This window comes from Lepidothrix coronata, unplaced genomic scaffold, assembly GCF_001604755.1.
Source record: "Lepidothrix coronata isolate B3197 unplaced genomic scaffold, Lepidothrix_coronata-1.0 Scaffold179, whole genome shotgun sequence".
In the NCBI taxonomy this organism is placed as follows: domain Eukaryota; kingdom Metazoa; phylum Chordata; class Aves; order Passeriformes; family Pipridae; genus Lepidothrix; species Lepidothrix coronata.
This window is the reverse complement of record NW_016690359.1, coordinates 1214298-1228514: the sequence shown is the minus strand read 5'-3', so window position 1 is coordinate 1228514 and position 14217 is coordinate 1214298.

The following is a 14217-nucleotide window of genomic DNA, read 5'->3' as shown; positions in this document are numbered from 1 at the left end:
GAGAGACTGGCTCACATTACAGCCCCCAGAGAGCAGAGGTGACCTCTCTGTGCTCACCTGCCTGATCCCAGCATGGTGGTGGGCGAGGCTGCTCCTGCCAGCAGGTCTGGGCTGGTGCTGTCCATGTCCCAACCTGTGCATTTACCATCAGCCACCTCACAGCAGCCTCACAGCACTGTTGGAACCCAAAGGAGCAATAAATCTGTAGAAATCATATCTGCTTGATCAACACACCTGGTGCAGGTCCCAGAGCCACGTCATGCCAGTTCAACTCCTTAAAAAAATGTATTTTTTAGACCTTTTAGCCGGGTGCTGTCAGTGGAGCTCTGATGCCTTATGGAATCATGTCTACAGGGGCCAGTTAACCTCCAGCTTCTCTACTGGGTAGCACTGGGAGTGGCAGAAGAGCAGAGAAAGTCCCAGAGCCCAGAAAGCAATGGAGCTCTGGCAGGTAATAAAAGTAACCTGCAGAGTTCTAAGTTGATGAAGGGTCTGGAACACCAGGAGTGGCTGAGGGAGCTGGGGGGGCTCAGCCTGGAGAAAAGGAGGCTCAGGGGGGACCTTCTCACTCTCTGCAACTCCCTGACAGGAGGGGGAAGCCATGTGAAGGTTGGTCTCTTCTCCTGAGGAACAAGTAGGTTTAGATTGGATGTTGTGAATTATTTCTTCCCTCAAAGGGTTCTCTATCCCTGGCACAGCTGCCCAGGGCAGTGGTGGAGTCCCCATCCCAGGAGGGATTTAAAAGCCATGTAGATGTGGCACTTGGGGACATGAGTGAGTTCTGGCCTTGGCAGTGCTGGGGGGTGGTTGGACTCAGTGATCTTAGAGGGCTTTTCCAACGTAAATGCTTCTGTGATTATAAATGTAGAATATTTGATCTAGACTTACTAGAAAGAAACATATTTACTTTAACCTCTGGTACTAAAAGTACACTTAAGAATGAGATCTATCCTAAACACAGGCTGTAACTGAGAGCCACTGAGTAACTTGGCTCAATAAATTCCACCAGTTTGGTGGAATGTTTTGGTCCTACTTGTGGGAACATTCAGAGCTGCCTCAAAGTTTATTTGGAACTGTCCCATACAAACTGCTCACAGGGTTTTTTTGCATTTTGCATTCTTTCTGCATTAGCTGACCAGGCTTAGTCACCTGGTGTCATCCTCATTTCTTGGCTGCACAAGCCAACCTCATGTCACTGAGATCTGGCCACGAGGCCTCTCAGGGAGGGAGTTCTGACTTGTCCTCCACGAACACCTCAGCAAGCCCACAAGCACGTTTGGCACATGCCCTTGCCATTAAAGTTCAGGCAAAGTGAACACTGAAGTCAGAAAAATGTGGCACTTGGCCAATCCATGGAAAAAAAAATCAGTGCAGATAATTCCAGGTGTATTTTGCAGTACTTTTCCAGACCTATTCCAGTTTTGTTGGGGATTCACTTACCCATTTCAACACACTATCACTTTAAGCTTCCTCAAAGGCATGCAAAGCTCCTTAATAAATAATCTCACTATTTCTTATCACATCTGCCTTTGAGTGAGAGACAGGACAAAATGGAACAGTGTTCACGGTTGAATCCAGGTCAGGATCAGATGTAAGCTGGGAAGTGGTGGTAGTGAAGAGCCGAGTGATCCCTGTGGTGTTGTATAAGCTTTGAATTAACTCCTACATGCTTCAGAAACTGGTGTTTTTAGGGTGGGTGTGAAACCGGGGAAGGCAGCAAGTAGGACTGAATCTCTCCCTAAACTTTCACTTGTTGCCTGTTCCCAGAGTATATAAACACTTTTTGCTCCATGGATTGAGAGGTGTTAGCTGGACTGGCCAACCTTTAATCTTCAGGAGAGGCAGGAGCAAGAAAAGAGATCTTCAGATCTGTTGAGGTTGGTAAAGGCAAATGTGAAAACATGGAAAAAAGCAGGTGAAGTATTGGAAGGTGCTGCCCAGGGGGGTGGTGGGGTCCCCATCCCTGGAAGTGTCCAAGGAATGACTGGATGTGGCACTCAATGCTCTGGGCTGTGTGACAAGGTGGGGATTGGTCACAGGTTTGACCTGATGACCTTGGAGGTCTTTTCCAACCTAAATGATCCTGTGATTCTGTGACTGCAGAAGCGAAGAATTTTACAGACAGGATTTTGAATAGTCCTTGCCTAATATTGTGAAAGCTGGTAAAGTTTATAAAGGCTGAGATAAGCTAACACAGAAACAAGTGTTTTAGCAGGAAGGGATGGCAGGAGAGTTTGGAGCAATTGCAGTCAAGAATCTGTAAGATCTGGCAGCAATCCAGATGTGGGTGTTTGGTGTGAAGGACATGTAGGCTGGTGAGTTTGAGTGTCATGTGAGTGTGGGTCATTCACAGCAAGAGGAGGAGTTTGTGGTGGGAGATAAGGAGGTGTTCTTTTAGCCATGAGAAAAGGCTGCTCAGGGATTTCGTGGAGTCTCCCTCTCTGGGGACATTCCAAACCCACCTGGATGCTTTCCTGTGTCACCTGTTCCAGGTCACCCTGCCCTGGCGGAGAGGTTGGACTGGATGATGGTCAGAGGTCCTTTCCAACCCCAACTATTCTGTGATTCTGTTGTCAGAACTGCTGGGAAAGAGCTCAGGAAGGACAGGAGACACCCAGCAATGGAGAGTAACAGCTGCTACCATGAGTGTAGAGAATGATGTCACCAGGAGAGAGGACGAGGATGAGGAAGAAGTACCAGGACACTCAGATCAGGTGTGGGGAGAAGGCAGCAAAGCAAAATGAGTCTAAAAAATGTGGTGTCCATTGCTGTGGAGGAGAGCTGGATCTCAACTGCAGCTCACGTAGAGGAGGGGCAGGAGGTGGCTTTTTTAATCTGGTTGGGTTTTTTAAATGTCAAGTTCAAATGTGGAATCTTTTAAAGGAAATCAACCATTCTGTGCATGAAGTTTTGAGTGTCTCAATATGAAATATCTTTTTTTTTTTTTTTTTTTACTCCACAAATTCTTTCAGCTGCCTTGGAAAGAGTAGTTAAGGTGAAGCAAAATTTTTCATTTAATTTAAATTTTTTTTACTTTCTCTCTCTCAAAACTATCAAAGGAATGCTATTTGAAGGGTCAGCCCAGGAAGAAATGCAGTGCCTTTATTTTTTTTCTTTTTGACTTTGGTTTTGTTTTTGTTTGTTTGTTTGTTTTCCCTCTTTTCCGTATTTCAGATATTCATTTTCGGCACTTTTTTCCACACAAGTTTTTAAAAAACGTTTTTAAAAATTTTATTTGAAAGGTCAGCAAGGAGATTCCCCTTGAAGTCTTCATTTTTGGTAATTTAGAGCCAGGTCACAGGGAATGAGACACAGCTGATGAATCAGCCTTATTGTCACTGTCTGTGTTCATCACCTTGATAGGTCGTGGAAAAGATAGTAGAAAAGAAATAATAGTTTTAAGATAGAGTTCATTTGAGACATCTAGTTAAGGTTTAAGAATGTGGAGCTGTTGGAGAGAGTCCAGAGGAGGCCACGGAGATGCTTCGAGCGCTGGAGCCCCTCTGCTCTGAAGCCAGGCTGGGATAACTGGGGGTGTTCACCTGGAGAAGACAAGGCTCCAGGGAGACCTGAGAGCCCTTTCCAGAGCCTAAAGGGGCTCCTAAAGAGCTGGAGAGGGACTTTGAACAAGGGATGGAGGGACAGGGTAAGGGGAAATGGCTTCCCACTGCCAGAGGGCAGGGTTAGTGGGATATTGGGAAGGAATTTTGGCTGTGAGGGTGGGGAGGCCCTAGCACGGGTTGCCCAGGGAAGCTGTGGCTGCCCCTGGATCCCTGGAAGTGTCCAAGGCCAGGCTGAATGGGGCTTGGATCAACCTGGGCTAGTGGAAGCTGTCCCAGCCCATGGCAGGGTGTTGGAATGAAATGTGCTTTAAATGAGCTTTATTTTTCTGGTGCCTCTGAAGGAGGGCTTGAGTGACTGTCTCAAGCAGAGACATTACAGACATCCACAACCAGCCTGAAGTATCCTGCCCAGCTAGGATTGACGTGTCACATGGTATATCCAGGCACTGGCTGATCCTCGTCGCTCCTCCCTGGCTGCGCATGGTCCCTCTAACCCCGTTGGGGGTTGAGCAGTTGTGGGGCCATCTGACTGTACTACCCCAGCAGAACACTTTGTTCTTCCAGAACAGCCCCAAAACATCTGGGAAGGAGGGTGTGTGTAGGAAATACCCACCACTGTCCCCCAGCTGGGGGAGGAGAGAAAGCATTGTCCTTTATGCTCCTGCCCAGTGCCCGAACGGAGCAGGTGTTCGGCAAGTGCTGATCCCAAGAGATCCTGGGAGCTCCTGTGAGTCCTGCTGGCTCATCTGATCCAAGAGTCTGGCACCGGGATTCAATAGATGGGGAAAAGAAAGAACAGCTCATTGTGTGAAAAGTGTAGGCAAGCGAAAATTGCAGAAAACACCACATTTAGACTTTGGTCGGGGTACCAGGATTAGCAGTGCTGCCCTTGATGAGAGGTCAGAGTTCTGCTGACATGAACTTAAATCAAAAACAAGTAAAAGTTGGAAGGATATAAATCTTGGGGATGGAGCAAAAGTAGCGGAAAAAGCAGGATTATTAATAATTTTAAAAGGAGGACAGTAATTCAAAATTGGCCGAGTTATTGAACACCTTTAAAAAAACCCCACCAAGATAACCTATCCTAAAGAAGAAAACTATAAGAGTAGTTTGGACAGGATTTAAAGTGAGGAAGGAAGTCAGTATAAAAAAAAAACATAATGGGTAAAGAACAAATGAAGGAATCCTTGGAAAAAAAATGGAAAGAACAGAGATCAGCTTTGCCGATAGTGTTGACAAGTCGGATGTTAGAGAATGAACTGAGAAACCAAGTGTATCACTTCCCAAAGATGATAACTGGGATGAATAAAACAGAAAGGACTGGGATAATATCACTGATAACTCAAGGCCAGAAGGAGAGAATCACTCCAGGTGAGACATTATGTCTTCTAATACAATGGAGCAAATGTTAAGGCACAATAAGTGCACAGCTGAATAGCACGAGAATCGTAGAGAAAAGGCCGAAGAAACACATGATGCCAGAGAAACTTGATTTCTACTGTTATCAGATTTGACACAGTGCTTAATTTGGCTTGGAAAATTATTTGAAATGATTTTAAAAAGAGACATTGTTGGTTGAATAAGTGCTGGCCACAGATTCAGTAATAAACACTGAAAAAGTGAGAAAGAATATACATGTTGAAGTGTGGAGAAATCTGTTTTGATTTACTGTATTTTAAGATTGTAAAAGGCATATTAATGAAAATCAAAATTGGTTATCATTTGGAAGGAGCTGAGGGCATCAGAAAGGAAAGAGAAATGGTATAAAGGGGCCTAGAAATGTTGACAACATCAGAAAAATGAGATCTGTACTGCGGGAAGAAGCAAATGTTGCATATCAAGGGTTTAATTATCTCAAGTAAATGTTTTATTACAACTGTAAAACAGGGAAATGATGGTGGTGTAGAGGAAATTTACTTGTGCCTTCCAATGAATGGAAAACTAGGACGCAAATGTCGTTGTACACACAGAGCTCGGGAGGTCCATGCCCTGAAGTTTGCAGAGTTGGGTGGTGTCCTGAGGAAAAAGGGTTTGCATGGAAACTGGGAAAAAAAAAAAGATTCCAACACCTGCAGTTGCTGGAACCTGTGGTGAGGTTCTTCTGAGCTGCCAAATCCAGATCCATCCACTGCCCATTGAAACCTCTTCAAAGCTCGTGGTGTCTTTCTTGGTTCATCTCTCAGCAATTGGTCTTTGGGTGTCAGTTTTTAGGCATGTCTTGCCTCAGATCCTAATTTCTGTGCATATTCCTAGTTCTTCAGCTGCTCACTCTAATCAGCTGGTTTGTCTTCCTGGATGCTGAGCTTTGCTCAGCCTCTTTCTCTGTTCCCCTTCACAGAGAGGAAGATGTGGAAGCAAAGCTTGGGTTGTTCAGGACAATGGATGCATATGAGTTAGCCAGCCTAGGAAATCTCAACTCAACTACTTGAGTGTCTGAGTTTCCTCCTTGGAGATAGAAACAGCCCTGGAATGAGATGTGGGAGGTGGAGGAGTCACCTTGTGTGGCTGTGATCATGTAAGCAAGGCACAGAAATACCAGACAGTCTTCATGAAGAGACAAAAGGATTGTTAACATCTGCTCAACCCGGGCCTAATCCCTGTGATACACATCTCTTCCTGTCATCATGTTCCTTTTGTGTAATCAATTGTGTCAGTTCTAGGTTTGAGTTTGGCAAACCAGTCTTGCTGTGCTCTCTCCCCTGTCTGATGTGAGAAACAGAATCATAGAATCACAGACTATCCTGAGTTGAAAGGCACCCACTAGAATCATCAAGTTGGCCCTGCACAGACAACTCCAGAATCCCACCCTGTCCCTGAGAGCATTGTCCAAACACTCCTTGAGCTCTGGCAGCCTTGGGGCCGTGACCACTGCCCTGGGGAGCCTGTTGAGTGCCCAACCACCCTCTGGGGGAAGAACTTTTTCCTGATACCCAACCTAAATCTCCCCTGACACAACTTCATGCCCTTCCCTCAAGTTCTATCACTGGTCATCAGAGAGAAGATAAACAGCACATCTGTTTATCAGTTTCCTGGCACAAACAAGCAGATTAGGTTGGACATAAAACTTCAAGCTTCACCTCAAAAGGAAACTCAGGGTTATTTTCCCTGATATTGCCAGAAATGTGAGTAAAGGGCAATGCTGATCACCTAAAATCCAGGATCTTTATAACAATATTATTGGGAAGTGCCTGGCTACCATCAGAAACAACAGCTTTGTCCTCAGATTCTAGGGGTGTTTCTGACCTGTTTCTGGAGCTCAACTACGCACAGTCTGAAACACTCAGATGTGGCTGTTGAATTTTTTCATGGAAAAGGTTTTTAAGCACTGGAAGGGGCTGCCCAGGGAAGTGGTGGAGTCCTCATCCCTGGAGGTGTCCAAGGAATGACTGGGCGTGGCACTCAGTTCTCTGGGCTGGGTGACAAGGTGGGTATGGGTCACAGGTTGGACCTGATGATCTTGGAGGTCTTCTCCAACCTAAATGATTCTGTGATTCAGGGTTGTTGCCTCAATAGACCACAGCTGGGTGTTGAACAGCGTGTGGCAGAAATGGCCTCTCTGCCTCTGGTTTCTCAAGCCCTCGGTTTCATTTTAGGAAAGACAAATCCTACCTTTCTTTAGGAAATGAAAACCAACACTCTGCCTTTGGGCTTCTCTGCTCCCTGCAGTGAGTGGATGGTTTATAGTCACAGTGGGTTTATCAGCATCCCAGGGGAGCTGTCACAGTACAATTATACTGAGGAACTCTGAGAACTGACTGATGGGAGACAACAGGGTGTGTAAGGGAAGGGATAAAAAACAGGCATCACCACGTCCCTGTCTCTGCTCACCAAAGATCATAGAATTGTTAAGGTTGGAAAAGACCTCTGAGATCATCGAGTCCAACCATTCACCCAGCACTGCCAAGTCAACCACTAAACCATGTCCCCAGGTGCCACATCCCTTGAAAATTTCAAGGGATGGTGATTCCACCACTTCCCTGGGCAGCCTAAGAGAACCTGAGAGATGCTCCACGTGCTGTCCATCATCTTGTTTTATTATGTTGAACTCATGTACAACTGTCCTTCTAAACAGAAAGCAAATGACATCACTCAGGTGTTTGAACAAAGTGTGGAGCTGAGGACCCAATCCCAGCAAGGTCTGTCCGGTCTGACATCCTGATCCTGCTACCAGATCTTCATGGCTCAGACCCTGTTCTCTGAACTTCTGCTGATGCCATGAGCTTTGCTCTTCAGCCTCATAAATGCACCCGTTATTTGCTATTTGCCAAGAGTGTGACTCTTGGAAAAGTAATAATGTTTCTCAACCGTGTTTTATCTCATGTTGAAGGGACCCAAGTTCGTAATTTAAACCCATGGATACCTATGTATCCACTCTAGAGCCACTGTCAACAGAATAAATGCTTTTAAAAGTAAGAAACATTGAAAAAAACCCCCACTTTTTAGCAATTTCTGCAGATTTTTTCTCCCACCTGTTGTTGATGGCTGAAAAATTAATTAGATAATATATCTGCAATAGCAGGGAGATCTGCCGTAGGTGAATCTTATCCCTGAGACTAATTCTTATCCTCCAAAAAGCTGGTCTTCTTTATTACCCAGGTTAAGTGCAATGTAATCCTTTGGATTGGAGGCTGTCCCTGGAAATGCAACTTAGATTGCTGTGCTTTGAAGAATGACTTGTTTCAAAGGGATATGGACCCAAATAAAGAAAAAGCAGTCCATTCTTTCAAAAAAACCCACGACAAACTAATAGAAAACTACTCCCCCTCCAAATCCCACCAAAAATGATCCAAAACCCCAGAACAAGAAAAAAAAATATTTATTAAGACCTGTCTCACATGTATCAATGAATATTTAAGTTTCTTAGAAGAGAATCCAGTGATCACAAAAGGGAAGAGCTAATAAGGTTAAAATAATTAGAGGTGGAGAATTCTACCAGATCCCAGGAAACATCTCTGATGATGGAACAGTTTGAATGCCTGCAAAGGATGGATCACATTAAACTGGCACTAAGCTGGATCTCAAATACTACATGACCCTGAGCCAAGGAGAGTGCAAGAACATTTGGAGAAGCTGCCTTTGCTAAATCACAAAATAAACTAGGCTGGAAGGGACTTTTGAGATTCCCTGGTCCAACCACACACTCACAGCCAGGTTCAGTAGATCAGATTTTTTGGCTGAATTTTGAATATCCTCAGGGTTGGCTGTTCCCCCACCTCTAACACCCCAGTCTCCCATCATCATCATCATGAATATTTTTTTTTTCTAATACCAAAATGGCATTTTTCATGCTGCCACTTGTATCTGCCATGTCTTAGTGCTCTGCTAAGCATTTCTGGGAAGTCTGGCTCTCTCTACACCAGACCTACACGATGCCCTAGGTAGTTACAGATAATGATATGGATGTTTCCAAGGCCTCCAGGTTCAGGAGTTCTGGTGCTTTCATCCTCCCCCTTCACATCATGCATTCCTTCAATCCTAGAAGGGACCTTTAAAATTCCAACTCCCTGCTACGGGCAGGGACACTTTCCACAGACCAGGTTGTTCCCAGCTCTGCCCAACCTTGGCCTCCTGTTTTGTCCCATCACCTTGGTGGAATTGCTGGACTCACTCCATCATTCCAGTATCTTTCTTGTCCTGTGAAGCACAAAGCTGGACACAGTGTCCAGATGTGCTCTCAGAAGATCCAAGCAGAAGGGAGTTACAGCTTCTCTTGGCCTGTTCAGGACACTCTTGCCAACACATTGCAGTAGGTGGGTGATGTTCTTTGCCACGTGGGCTCAGCTTGAGTCCTGTTCAACTTCTTGTCCACTGACAGCCCCACATCCCCTTCTGCAGAGCTGCTGCATGGAGGCTTAGTGTTCCTGACACCAGGTTGGTGTTTTCCTGTCCCGGGGGGTCACATCAGCCAAGTTCCTCAGACTATCCCGGGGAAGGGTCCTTCCAAATGCCAGTCCTACCCTCCAGCACATCAGCTGCTCACAGCAGTTTGGTGTCACTGGGGAACTCGCTGAGGGTGCCCTTTGTCACCTTCCATGTCACTAATGAGGGTTTCTGGGCAGTGCTGCCCTTCCCCTGCCATTCCAGCCCTGGGGCTCTGCAAAGACCCCCCTGCCTGTTGTCCTGTTGCTTTGAGTAATGAAACATCCAACTCACAGGCATGGACACCAAAATGAGAGAGAACTTGAGAGAAACTGTCACTGGGCTTCTTTTTGCTTAGGACCCTGACTGTCCTCAGCTGTGAGGAAGAGGACATGGACACAGCTTAACAGAGGAAATATCCATGTGGTGAATCCCAGAATCACGGATGATTTGGTTTGGAAGGGACCTTAAAAATCATCCAGTTCCACCCCCTGCCAAGGGTAGGGACAGTTTCCATTAGACCAGGTTGCTCCAAGCCCTTTCCAATCTGACCTGGAATGTTTCCAGAGATGGAGCATTTACCCATCCAGCCAGCCAGTAAATTCTCAACTGAATCCTAGAAGAGAAGGAAAAGAAATAAATGATCTTAGATGCAATTAATCCAAACCCTCCCAGAAAACGGTCAGTGAAAATCGAATAATCTGTAGATGTCATCAAATCCAGGAGACAGAGGTTTGCCTCTCCAGCCTGCCTTCTGTTCCAATGGTGAGGATCAAGGGATGGTTGCAATGCCTGCAACCTCCAACACACTGTTCCTACCTAGAGGTGATTTAAAAACAGATCCAACAAAGACCTGGCTGAGGAAAAGTACTGTTTTAAGCTTGTTCAGCCATGGAACAACATGGAATAAAAGGACAGTGTTGGCTTTTCCAAACAATGAAAAACTTAAAATCCATTTGATAATCCTTTTCCAGTAATTTTAAGTAACAAATAAATCAAGGAGAAAATATAAATTCTATCTGTTGGGGTCTTTTTCAGAGAATTTTTATATTTTCACAGGCAAATGGACTTTCCTGTCTAATCCTTTTCTCCTTTTATGAATCAAATGTCTCAAATTGTCCAGGTTTCCATAAAATACTTCGACTTGATGAGACCATAAATACTCCTTGTTAATTATGATTGCTTTGTTATTTAAAAACTATTTTTATTCACCGAAAACAACACAGAACAAATTAAAATGAGCTTTTTTAGAGAAACATGATTAGATCTTGCAAAATGATGATTCATCTTCCTTGCTAGAAACATTCACCTTTTCTGGGAAAAATTTCAAATGAAATAATTTTGTTTATGATTTCCCTGGAAGACACACCTGGATTTTTCAACCAGCTGCATTTCCAAATGTTGATGGTGATCTGTAAATTTTTCTTCTATCTGGAAATAATGACTTTGCAAAAATAGAAGCTGCAATTACTTTTATGGGAAAAGAAGTTTCCAGTAAATATCTGCACACTGATTAATCAACAAAAACCATACAAACATTGACACCAGGACTATTTAGGAGAGAGAAAAGGCAGAGATGTTTAGTACTGAGTGGGATTAATGAACTGCTGGGCAGGGTGGATTCTTGATAATTTAAAGTATTTAAGTCAAGTCTGGAAACTTCTCATAAAGGCCTTCTCATCTCTCTAACAGTGGTTATGGACCTGGTGCTGAATTAATTGAGTCACATTCTCTGACAGATCTCCTGCCTTGGCTCAGGCACCTTCTACAGTGATGCCTGGATTCTTCTCATTCTTCTACATCCCCAACACACAGAGGGCTGCAAAATAACCCTTCCAAGATAACCAGGCAAGTGTGAGGGACAGAAGGTGAAGGCTGATGTGAACAGATGTTAATGCTGCAGGTAAAGAGGACTCCAAGAGAGCCGGAGAGGGACTTTGGACAAGGGCAGGGAGCGACAGGACAAGGAGGAATGGCTTCAAACTGACAGAGGGCAGGGTTAGATGGGACTTTGGGAAGGAATTCTTAGCTGTGAGGGTGATGAGGCCCTGGCACAGGTTGCCCAGAGAAGCTGTGGCTGCTCCATCTGGGAGTGTCCAAGGCCAGGTTGGACAGGGCTTGGAGCAATGTGGTCTATGAAAGGTGTCCCTGCCCATGGCAGGGGGTGGAACAAGATGAGCTTTAAGGTCCCTTCCAACCCAAACCATTCTATGGGATTTTGGCTAAGTGTTCACACACAGGACCACAGAGCTGTGTAAATTCCAATAGCAGAGGTTTGATGGGGTTTAGAAGCCAGGACTTGCCTGCCTGCTCTAGCTTAGTCTTTTTGAGGTGTGAATTTGAAATGTAATGAAAGTTGAAAAACCAGGGCCGGGCTCCCTGGCACAGCCCAGATGGAGTAGAATGACATCTGTGTGGGGTTCAGTCTTTCCCATGGATGGACTCCTGCAAATGTTCCTGTAGAGCTGCTGATCTCTTATACTAAATGCAAACCTACAGAGGGATGACCTTGCTCTTCCAGGTCAAGGATACCACAGGAACAGCCTCTGGACCTGAAAGATGTGATGTCCACAGGTGGAAAAGCAATGCTGTATGAAGAGGACTATAATGGCTCATACATTGACCTTACATTTAGAAGATTCATATTAAAGACCTGAAATGTGAAACTTGCTGAACACATTCTTTCAGGATCCTCAAATCCCTTCCCTTCCAATTAAAGCCCTCTATGTCCCTGATCTCTCTGCAAGTAATTGGTTTCTAAAAAAGAAGATACTTAGTGCTGTGAGTGATACTGGTGCACAGGCAAAAGAGCTTTGTAAGTAGTAGAATCATGGAATCACAGAATCATCAGGGTTGGAAAAGACCTTCAGGATCATCAGGTCCAACCTTCAACATCATCAGATCCAACCTTCAACAATTCCAGTCCACACAGAAATGAGATTTGCCTCTGATTTTGTACCTAAATCCAACTCATAGAATTTTTGTATGTGTGTGTGTCTTTTCTTTGCAAAGAGGAAGTGTGAGAGAAAGCAGGAAGGCTCTCACAGGTGAATTATGAAAGACCAAGTCATTTCCCATTATTTGTCATTCACAAGTTGCTTGTCTGTCCTTATTTCATGCCCAAATCTCTATGATCCAGCTGCTGAGCATCCATCTGTGCCTGTGACTTTGACATCCGCCACGAGCTTGAAAATATTTGGGTTAGGACTCACAGATTTTCCTTGGTTAAAATAATATTTCACTGGAAAAGAAATTTATATGAATCTCAGTCATCAATGCCCTGAGTAAGGGACTATCAACCAGACACACAGAAATCCTTCAGAGCTACCAGCATCTTTACTGTAGCTCCCTTGATTTCCCTGGAGTTACCTGAAACATAAATATGATTCCAAAGTATTGATGAGTGGGTTGGATCAGGAAAATTTTCCAGGTCTCTGTAGGCCTGGAAAATATTACCTCTCTGTCCTGGATTGCATTTCCACTTGTACAGGTATGATTTGAGAGGAGCAGCACCAAGTCAGATTTATACCTGTGTTACATGGGCACAAGCAAGGGAAGGATTGGACAAACTGTGCCTAAATCTCTGATGGATTTGAGAACCTCCTCCAGAAGCTTAGGTAGCTTTTCTTTCTATCCTTAGCAACACAGTCCTGATTAACCCTCCGAGCCGTGGTCAGTCATTTTGAGGACAGTTTGATTGGCAGCAGGTAATTAATTAACCTGCTCACGCTTTCCCCTGCCTTGTACAGTGGGTTTGATCCTGTAGGTGCCTGGTTGGGAGTGTCGCTTTTTTTTTTTTTTAATTAATATTATGTTGATTTGGTTTTAATCTCTTGGATATTCTGTAAGAAAAAACCACCTTGAGCAAGAAGGATGAAGTGTTTCAATGTAAGTACGAAATTATGCATTGAGACTCCCCTTATTTGTCTATTAAAAGATGTATTTGGGCGAGATGGGCATTTTTGTTGCCTTGGCTGATTAACAGTAGAATCCTTTTTTCAATTCTGACACTTCAGATACATTATACTAAACTTCTCTGTGTGGGAACTGTTTATATTTCCTGCAAGGTTTTTGTGGAAGGCTCTTTATTGACATGATAAATGCAGATCTGATAGACCATCTAGCCCTGAGTAGGTAGCCAACTCTATCACCCAGAGCATAAGTAATAATATTCCTTTACATTGCTGATCCCTTCCCAATCCTGTGGAATCATTATGAAAATTATTATTGGGAAAGTATGCCATGATTTGTCCTGTATTTATTTTTTTGGTACTTCTTACAATGTGATTTAACACTTTGAAAAATGCAGAATAAATCCTTGGGAAGCAGATTTCTATCAACATATTGTGGATCAGTTTGTCCAGTGACTACAATTTGGATTATGGGTTTGTTTGGAAATTATGCTGTTGGTGTCTGAAAGTTTTAATGTGGGACTTGTGCAGAAAAAGTTAACCCCACCTTTCTGAAAGCTGTTGAAAACTAGAGAAATGAGATATTTTTTCCCTGGAAGTGATGAGTTTGAGTGATGGGTTGACCTTTAACTGGGAAATAAATAAGTGAATAATTGCTTGGTGAAATATGTGCATGGAAAAAATAAATCATGCTGAAATCTTTTTGGTGTCCATGGATATAAAAGAAAAAAAAAAAAAAGCAGGGATCTGTCAAAATAATAGTATTCCAAATGCTGCCTAATGTATTTTCCCATCTAGCCAAGGTTTAACTTCCATTTATTACAGGAGGGAATTTGCTGTAGTACAACATGCACCAATATTTCACTTCAAAGTTGCACAGTGAG